Genomic DNA, 9,043 nt, shown 5'->3' with positions numbered 1-9,043 from the left:
AAAAACTAAGATCATGGCATCCAGTCCCATCACTTCATGGCAACTAGATGGGGAAACAGTGGAAACAGTGACAGACTTTATTTTCTTGGGCTCCAAAATCAGTACATATGGGGACTGCAGCCATAAAATTAAGACACTTCCTCCTTACAAGAAAAGGTATGATGAACCTAGACAGCATATTAAAAAGCAGAGACATTACTTTGCTGACAAATGTCCACCTAGGGCTTCCCTGGTGGCTCAGAGGTTAAAGCGTCTGCCTGGAATGCAGGAGACCCGGGTTCGATCCCTGGGTCGGGAAGATCCCCTGGAGAAGGAAATGGTAACCCACTCCAGATTCTTGCCTGGAGAATCCCATGGACAGAGGAATCTGGCAGGCTACAGTCCACAGGGTCGAAAAGAGTCGGACACGACTGAGTGACTTCATTTCACTTCAAAGCTATGGTTTTTCCAGTAGTCATGTATGGATGTGGAAGTTGGACCATAAAGAAAGCTGAGCACTGAAGAATTGATGCTTTTGAATTGTGATGTTGGAGAAGACTCTTGAAAGTCCCTTGGACTGAAAGGAAATCAAACAAGTCAATCTTAAAGGAAATCAGTCCTGAATATTCATTGGAAAGACTCATGCTAAAGCTGAAGCTCCAATACTTTGGCCACCTGATGTGAAGAACTGACTCCTTAGAAAAAACCATGATGCTGGGAAAGATTGAAAGCAGGAGGAGAAGGGGTCACCAGAGAATGAAATGATTAGGTGGCATCACTAACTCGATGGACATGAGTTTGAGCACATTCCAGGAGTTGGTGATGGACAGGGAATCCTGGAATGCTGCAGTCCAGGGAATCAAAAAGAATTGGACTCGACTGAGTGACCAAACTATACTGACACATTATAAAAAACAATAACAACAGCCTGGTCTCTCTAGCCACAAAAAAGGGAGACCTATCAAGACAGAAAACTTATCAACAATATCTGCTTTACTGCAGTCAAACAGAAAAAAAAAATCCTGTGGAAAAATCTATGACCACATTTCCATCTATATCAGGAAAAATATGAGTGTGGCACTTCCACCTGTAAGAAGGTGCCTTACTATCCCTGCTGAGATGGTAAAGAAGGCCAAGTAAGAGTAAGGACTTCCATTTCCACTGGAGGGCAATGAAGTCCATCACCAGAGGTGTTAGTGGAGATTGAACTTTTACATCTACTTGGACTTAACAGAGTCCCTTACCTACTCCTCAATGGAGTCGTGTCAAGAAAGCCTTGTGGAGATAATGTCTTTGACCCAGTAGTAATAAGGCCACTCCCACCACAGTGTCAGTGGCAATCACATGGGGAGATCCAGCAATAATACCTCACTCTCCTTGAGGGTCACTGGAGGCTAAGTAGAGAATCTGGGCTCTTGTCTCTACCTGGCAATAATGAAACAGCCTTTCTTCTTTCACAGTGTGAGAGGTGTCACAGAAAGGCAGCTAACACAGAAGTTTTAAATAAGATCCAAAGTTTCATACATATTATAAACATGTTCTGGTTTAAACAGAACTTTGCTCATGATCAAGAACCATGAAAATTTCAAGACAAGATCAAGATGGCAAAGTAGAAGGATATGTGCTCATCTTATCCTGCCAGAGCACCAAAATCACAACTAGCTATTGAACAACCATCAGCAGGAAGACACTGGAACCCACCAAAAAAAGATACCCCACATCCAAGGACAAATGAGAAGCTACAAAAAAAATGGTAGGAGGGGAACAATTACTATAAATCAAATCCTATACCTGCCAGGTGGGCAACTCAAAAACTGGAGAATAATAAGACAGAAGAAGTTTTCAAACCATTGTGAAGGTTTTAGACCCCACATCAGGCTCCCCAGCCTGGAGATCTGGCCAAGGGACTGAGAACCCACAGGGAACCTAACTGTGAAGGCCAGAAGAATTTGATTACAGAGCTCCCATAGGACTGGGGGAAACAGAGACTCTTGGAGGGGAAAACAAAATCTTGTGCACCCCAGTACCCAGGGAAAAGGAGCAGTCACCCCACAGGAGATTGAGCCAAAACTACCTGTGAGTGTTTGAGGGTCTCCTGCAGAGGCATGAGTCAGCAGTGGCCTGCCATGGGGACAGGGTCACTGGCAGTAGCAGTTCTGGGAGATCTGTCTTAGCATAAGTTGTCTTGGAGGCCTCCAATAGCCCTACTATAGCAGCCTATAGACTTCAGTACTGGGTTGTCTCAGACCAAACAACTAACAGGGACGGAGCACAGCACCCCACCCCTCATCAGCAGAAAATTGGATTGAAGTTTTACTGAGCACAGCCCTGCCCACCAAAGCAAGACCCAATTTCCCCCAGAGCCAGTTCCTTGCATCAGAAAGCTTGCACAAGCCTCTTATCCTCATCCACTAGAAGGCAAACAGAAGAAACAAGAACTACAGTCTCATCAGCCTCCAGAATTAATACCACAATCACAGAAAGCTATCCAAAAACATGGCCCCAAAAGATACATGCACCCCAATGTTCATTGCAGCACTATTGACAATAACCAAGACATGGAAACAACCTACATGACCACTGACAGATGAATGAATAAAGAAGATATGGTACATATATTCAATGGAATATTACTCACCTTTAAAAAGGATGAATAAGGTCATTTGCAGCAACATGGGTGATCTAGAGAGTGTCATAATGAGTGAAGTAAGTCAGACAGTGAAGGTGAAATACATGATACTCTTATATCTGAAAAGAAATACAAATAAACTTTTTTACAAAACAGAAAGAGACTCACAGTCTTAGAAAATGAACTCATGATTGTTAGGGGGAAGGGACAGTTAAGGACTTTGGGAAGGCCACGGACACACTACTATATTTAAAATGGATAACCAACAAAAACCTATTGTACAGCAACATGGAACTCTGCTCGATGTTATGTGCCAGCCTGGATGGGAGGGGGGTTTGGGGGAGAACAGATTCAAGTATTGTATGGCTGAGTGCCTCCCTTGTTCACTTGAAACTATCACAACATTGTTAATCAGCAATATCCCCAATACAAAATGTTTTTGATGTTTAAAAAACAATAAAAATAAAATTTAAAAAAAGAAGAGAAAGGGGAAGTACCCATTAAAAAGAAAAAAAAATGAAAATCTCAAACTTAATAGAAAAAAGATAATCACTAGACGCCAACCCCAAGAAAAAGGAGATGTTAGAATTATATTACAAGAATTTTAAAGCAGCCATGATATAAATATCTCCACAGACAATTGCAAACATTCTTGAAACAAATTAAAAATTAGAATGCCTCAAGAAAAGAATACAAAGTACCAGTAAAGAAAGAGAAGATATAAAGAACCAAGTGGATATTTCACAAAGAAAAATACAATAACCATAATTTTAAAACATAGTTGATATGATCAATGGCAAATGGAGACCAGAGAAAAAATCAGGAACTGGAGAATGAACAAAAAAATTACTCAGCCTGAAAAACAGAAAGAAAATAAATTAACCTAACAAACAAACAAACAAAAAAAAACAGTTAACAGGGCCCCTGAGATATGTTGAGACTATAACAAAAGATCTAATATTTATATCATTGGAGTTCTGGAAGTAGAGGAGAAAGAAGACAGGGCTTAAAAAAAAGTACTTAAAAAAGTAAAGGCTGATACTGTCTCAATTTTGGCAAAAAGATAAATAAATAAAATAAAAAACAAACATAAAAGTTCAAGAAGCTGAACAACCCCAAACAGGATAAGCCCAAAGAACTGCATGCTAAGGTACATGTTAATTAAACTTCTAAAATTTAAATAAAAAACTTTGAAAGCAGCCTTACTTACAGGGAAAGGACACCTTACTTACAGGGAAAAAACAATAAGAATGATAACAGAACACTTACCAGAAATCCGAAGGCCAGGAAAAGGTGGCACATCTTTTAATTCCTGAAAGAAAAACAAACAAACAAAAATATCAACTTAGACTCCTATGCTGGAAAAAATATCCTTCAGAAATAAAGAGGGAATCAAAGCATTCTCAGATGAAGGAAAATTAATAGAATTTGTCACCGGCGAATTTACCTTAAAGGAATGGCCAAAGGACGTCCTTCACATAGAAAGGAAACAGAAGAAACTTGAAACTAGGAAGGAAGAGGCAACATAGCAAGGAAAAATATGGGTAAGTAAACAGGCTTTCCTGTGGAATTTTTAAAATTATGTTTTGGAGTTGTGCAAAAATTATAGTATTATTATAGTTATAAATATGTGTAAAGGAAATATTTAAGACACCTGTATTATAAACATGGAAGGATAAAAAGACATAAAGGGGAGGTAAGGTTTCTGTAAATCACTTGAATTAATATATACAAAAAGATATCACTAATTAGCCTCCAATTAAAATAAGTAAATTTAAATTAAAAAAAGATATCACTAAAAATCTATATAAAACTATATACTCAAACACTACAGACAGATCAAAATGGAATTCTGAAAGACATTCAAGTAAAATACAGAAAGGCAGGAAAAAGAAGACAGGGAAATGAAAAAATGGGAAGAAAAAATGATAAATACAAAATAAAATTCTTACAGTATTTGAAACAAATAAAGGAAATTTACTTTCATGTGGACATTAAGCAACACACTCTGAAATAACCAATTATATAAATTAGATGATATTTAAAAAATTCTAGAAAAACATAAACTACCAAAAGTGACTCGTGAAGAAACAGAAAGTCTGAATAGATCAATAAGTAAAGAGATTGACTCAGTAATTTAAATTTTCCCACAAAGAGAAGCCCAGGCCCTGATGGCTTTCTGATGAATTCTACCAAACATTTAAAGAAAGCAACACCAATTTTTCACAAACTCTTCCAAAATAAAAGCACACAAAACACATTTCAACTCAGTCTGACTCCAATATTACTCTGATATCAAAGCAGACCAAAGCATTACAGAAAACTACAGACTTAATCTAACACCTATTTAAAATGAAACACAACACTATGGAACAGAATGGAACTTTTGCAATGGATGTAGATTACCTACAAAAAAAAAGGCCACAACTAGTATCACACTCAGAGAAGGCAATGGCAACCCACTCCAGTCCTCCTGCCTGGAAAATCCCATGGACGGAGGAGCCTGGTAAGCTGCAGTTCATGGAGTCGCTAAGAGTCGGACACAACTGAAGCGACTTAGCAGCAGCAGCAGCAGCAGTATCACACTTAATGGTGAGAAACTGAATGTTTTCCCTGCAATATCAGGAACAAGACAAGGATTTCTACTCTCATCACTTCTAGTTTGCATTATTCTAGAGCTTCTTCTTCTTTGGGATCACCAAGAGTCAGACACGACTGAGTGCCTGAAAACAAGAGGTTCTAACCAAGTCAGTGAATCAAGGAAAAGGAATTAAAGAATACAGGTTTGAAAGGAAGAATTTAAACCCTACCTGTATATCTAAGACAGCTGAAAACATATGTCCACACAAAATCATGAACACTGATATTCATAGCTGCTGCTGCTGTTAAGTCGCATTGTGTCTGACTCTGTGCGACCCCATAGACGGCAGCCCACCAAGCTCCTCTGTCTCTGGGATTCTCCAGGCAAGAATACTGGAGTGGGTTGCCATTTCCTTCTCCAATGCATGCATGCACGCATGCTAAGTTGCTTCAGTCGTGTCCGACTCTGTGCAACCCCACGGACAGCAGCCCACCAGGCTCCCCTGTCCACGGGATTCTCCAGGCAAGAATACTGAAGTGGGTTGCCATTTCCTTCTCCAGTCATAGCAGAATTATTCAAGTTAATAAAAATGTGGAAACAATCCAAATGGCCCTTCAGGCAATACATAGACATATTAAATGTGGTATATCCATACAACATAATATGATTCAGCTATAAAAAGCAATAAGGTACATGGATGAATCTTGAAAAAAAAAAAAGCATGCTAAGTGAAAAGACTCTGACACAAAGGGCCAATCCATACAACAGAATATAGTTTCTTAGTTCTTAGGAACAGGGACAGGTGTAAGGGGAGTGCCTGCTAATGGGTATCATTTTGAGGTGATGAAATGGATAATGGGTGTCTTTTTTGTTTTTTTTCAAGGTGACAAAAATGCTTCAAGTTTGATATTAGTGGTGATTGCACAACTTTATGAATATACTTTAAAATATCAGAGTATACTTTATATATACTTTATATATCCTGTACTTTTATTTTTTTTCTTTATGTTTTTTCTTTATTTTTCTTTAATTTTATTTTATTATTTAACTTTACAATATTGTATTGGTTTGGCCATATATCAATATGAATCTGCCACAAGTATACACGTGTTCCCCATCCTGAACCCTCCTCCCTCCTCCCTCCCCGTACCATCCCTCTGGGTCATCCCAGTGCACCAGCCCCAAGCATCCAGTATCGTGCATCGAACCTGGACTGGCGACTCGTTTCCTATATGATATTATACATGTTTCAATGCCATTCTCCCAAATCATTCCACCCTCTCCTTCTCCCACAGAGTCCAAAGATCGTAACAATAACCCTGTATATGAGATAGCAAAAGAGTCACTGATGTATCCTGTACTTTTAAAAGGATGAACTTCATAATTATATCTCTATAAAGTTATCATTTTAAAAGATGCCTAGGCACAAATAACATCCTCCCCAGTCATGGCTCTTCATAAAACCACTTTACATACACCTCAGTATATATCACCCAGGAAATGCAGTAGATTAGAAACATGAGCACAAATAGATAGAGCTTTTAATAAAACAGCCATTTTTTAAAGATGAGATATTAATAAACTACAAGTTCCACCTGTGCTTCCTACTAGTACAAAAATTGATTATTTGGCCAACAATGTCAGCAGAATGACAGCAGCAGTATTCTCAATAAACTTGTTAACTGATTCTGTTGAATTTTAGTTAAATATACTCCTGCACATAGCTAGTTTTCTTTTCCTGCTTTGTGAGTAATTATAACTCAAGTAGTAATGCTTCTGACTAGTAGAACTCATATTTCCATCATTAGAGTTCCAAAGAATAGCAAGAAGAGATAAGAAAGCCTTCTTCAGCAATCAATGCAAAGAAATAGAGGAAAACAACAGAATGGGAAAGACTAGAGATCTCCTCAAGAAAATCAGAGATACCAAAGGAGCATTTCACTCAAAGATGGGCTCGATAAAGGACAGAAATGGTATGGACCTAACAGAAGCAGAAGATATTAAGAAGAGATGGCAAGAATACATAGAAGAACTGTACAAAAAAGATCTTCACGACCCAGATAATCACGATGGTGTGATCACTGACCTAGAGCAAGACATCCTGGAATGTGAAGTCAAGTGGGCCTTAGAAAGCTTCACTACGAACAAAGCTAGTGGAGGTGATAGAATTCCAGTTGAGCTATTCCAAATCCTGAAAGACGATGCTGTGAAAGTGCCGCACTCAATATGCCAGCAAATTTGGAAAACTCAGCAGTGGCCACAGGACTGGAAAAGATCAGTTTTCATTCCAATCCCAAAGAAAGGCAATGCCAAAGAATGCTCAAACTACTGCACAATTGCACTCATCTCACACGCTAGTAAAGTAATGCTCAAAATTCTCCAAGCCAGGCTTCAGCAATATGTGAACCGTGAACTTCCTGATGTTCAAGCTGGTTTTTGAAAAGGCAGAGGAACCAGAGATCAAATTGCCAACATCCGCTGGATCATGGAAAAAGCAAAAGAGTTCCAGAAAAACATCTATTTCTGCTTTATTGACTATGCCAAAGCCTTTGACTGTGTGGATCACAATAAACTGTGGAAAATTCTGAAAGAGATGGGAATACCAGACCACCTGATCTGCCTCTTGAGAAATTTGTATGCAGGTCAGGAAGCAACAGTTAGAACTGGACATGGAACAACAGATTGGTTCCAAATAGGAAAAGGAGTACATCAAGGCTGTATATTGTCACTCTGTTTATTTAACTTATATGCAGAGTACATCATGAGAAATGCTAGACTGGAAGAAGCACAAGCTGGAATCAAGATTGCCGGGAGAAATATCAATAACCTCAGATATGCAGATGACAGCACCCTTATGGCAGAAAGTGAAGAGGAACTCAAAAGCCTCTTGATGAAGGTAAAAGTGGAGAGTGAAAAAGTTGGCTTAAAGCTCAACATTCAGAAAACAGAGATCATGGCATCCGGTCCCATCACTTCATGGGAAATAGATGGGGAAACAGAGGAAACAGTGTCAGACTTTATTTTTCTGGGCTCCAAAATCACTGCAGATGGTGACTGCAGCCATGAAATTAAAAGACGCTTGCTCCTTGGAAGGAAAGTTATGACCAACCTAGACAGCATATTCAAAAGCAGAGACATTACTTTGCCAACAAAGGTCCATCTAGTCAAGGCTATGGTTTTTCCAGTGGTCATGTATGGATGTGAGAGTTGGACTGTGAAGAAGGCTGAGCGCCGAAGAATTGATGCTTTTGAAATGTGGTGTTGGAGAAGACTCTTGAGAGTCCCTTGGACTGCAAGGAGATCCAACCAGTCCATTCTGAAGGAGATCAGCCCTGGGATTTCTTTGGAAGGAATGATGCTAAAGCTGAAAGTCCAGTACTTTGGCCACCTCATGCGAAGAGTTGACTCATTGGAAAAGACTCTGATGCTGGGAGGGATTGGAGGCAGGAGGAGAAGGGGACGACAGAGGATGAGATGGCTGGATGGCATCACTGACTTGATGGATGTGAGTCTGAGTGAACTCCGGGAGTTGGTGATGGACAGGGAGGCCTGGTGTGCTGCGACTCATGGGGTCGCAAACAGTTGGACGCGACTGAGCGACTGAACTGAACTGAAGCGTCATCGACTCAATGGACATGAGTTTGGGTAAACTCCGGGAGTTGGTGATGGACAGGGAGGCCTGGCGTGCTGTGATTCGTGGGGTCACAGAGTTGGACACGACTGAGTGACTGAACGGAACTGAACTTAACTTATATCCCCTACAGGAATTATCAGAACTACGTTGCTTTCCTGGCACCTTACTTTTAGTCCTTTGTTTTGTTTTACTTGCTGGATTTCCAGTAATATTCTTGAAA

General features: G+C 39.6%; 1 non-coding gene across 1 annotated transcript; it reads left to right on the top strand.

Moving 5' to 3' along the window:
- Positions 1-226: 226 nt before the first annotated feature.
- On the top strand, positions 227-298 carry TRNAS-GGA (transfer RNA serine (anticodon GGA)). Its single transcript has one exon. It is a non-coding gene; the product is annotated as a tRNA-Ser (tRNA).
- The last annotated feature ends 8,745 nt before the right edge of the window (positions 299-9,043 follow it).

Source organism: Bos indicus, chromosome 5 (genome assembly GCF_029378745.1).
Source record: "Bos indicus isolate NIAB-ARS_2022 breed Sahiwal x Tharparkar chromosome 5, NIAB-ARS_B.indTharparkar_mat_pri_1.0, whole genome shotgun sequence".
Classification (NCBI taxonomy): Eukaryota; Metazoa; Chordata; class Mammalia; order Artiodactyla; family Bovidae; genus Bos; species Bos indicus.
Note: the sequence above shows the minus strand (reverse complement) of the source record. Positions and strands in the feature narration are given on the sequence as shown.